Below are 1,583 nucleotides of genomic sequence, written 5' to 3' on the forward strand. Positions count from 1 at the left end.
TGGCTGAAGTCAGTTGTAGTTCTTGTGTTTCTCTTTTCTTCAGTGATTCTGCTTGTTAACAGCAGGTGTTCATCATTAATGCTCAATCAGCACTTAATTAATCACAGAATTATCTCATTAACTTTAACACTGCTTCAGTGTTACTTTAACACTCTTTTAGAGTGGGACCATATATGCTCCGAGCAGTGTTCATTTAACACTCAGGATTTTACTGTGTACAGTATGTTATTCAGCAGCCTATTTTAATTATATATATTATATTTTAAAATAATAACCACAAACTGATGTTTAGGAAAATATTCTGGTGATTTTTGCTACTGTTATGATCATAAAATCATAAGAGCAGAGACTTTTGTTTTAGTTTACCTTTGTTTTCTTTCTTTTTCTTCTGTTTTGTTGCAGATTTCAGTTCAATCTCAGCATAGGTGAGTTCAGTGTCTACAATAAGGAAAAAGACACTTGGTTTAACTTGATTTGCTCTGTAAATATCACAGTGATAAACACTGACTTCCAATTTCTTTAGAAATAAACTACTGTTCTTACCATTATTAAAGGGGTCATATGATGCGATTTCAAGTTTTCCTTTCTCTTTGGAGTGACTTCAGCCACAGCCTTGGATGAAATCAACTGAAAAAAAATAAATCCCACTAAACAAATGCCACCATAATGCTTCAATATAGAAAGAAAAAAAAAAGGAAACTGTATCAGCTCAGGCTTTTAGACATGAACACTTATCATATGATCCTCAACAGTGGTGACAATAATTATTCATACTGCAGTGCATGATGGGAGTTTTTACTATGGTGTTACCCAGCATGCATTGCAGCATGAAGCATTTTGTTGATTGTCACCATTGTTGAGATTCATATGCTGGTTCTTGATGTCCGTGTGTGTCTGAATACTTCAGCAGTACAATTTTTCATATGCGTTATATAAATGTAAAATTCGTTGATTATAACTATCAGTGCAACACCTAGTTTACATGCTGTAGTGTTATAGGTTTGATACAGAACCTGAGCATATAGATGAAAAAAAGAAAAGGTGTTTTGGTTGTAATCAGGCCAGCTCATGATGATATCAGATCATATAAAAAAAACAGATAATAGCCGCTCGCTGTACAGCTCTAATCCGTCCTCATCACAACACCACACGCACTGCTATAAACTGATATCTAACACAGAAGTCAAGGGTCAACAGCCCAACTAAAGCAAACACTGATCTCCATGATGGTGACATCATTTTAACCAATAAAACATCAACATCTGATCCTCTGTAATTCTCAATAACAGCAGGTGTTCATCACTAATGCACAATCATCAGGGTGCAGAGGTTTTGTAGGCAAACATTAATGCCTTGAATTTAATGCGAGCAGCTGCTGGTAGCCAGTGCAGCCAGTGCAACAGAGGTGTGACATGCGTTTTTTGGCTCATTAAAGATTAATTGATTAGACGGCAATGCAGACCTAAAATGTTTGCCCTCACTCTCTTCACCGTTCCCACATCTCAGACCTCAAATACATAAAATATACCTTTTCATAACTGAATTTAAAAAGTTATGACCGGTCTTGAAGAAAAAAAAAAAAA

The sequence above is a fragment of the Sinocyclocheilus anshuiensis genome, unplaced genomic scaffold (genome assembly GCF_001515605.1).
Source record: "Sinocyclocheilus anshuiensis isolate Anshui unplaced genomic scaffold, SAMN03320099.WGS_v1.1 scaffold853, whole genome shotgun sequence".
NCBI lineage: Eukaryota > Metazoa > Chordata > Actinopteri > Cypriniformes > Cyprinidae > Sinocyclocheilus > Sinocyclocheilus anshuiensis.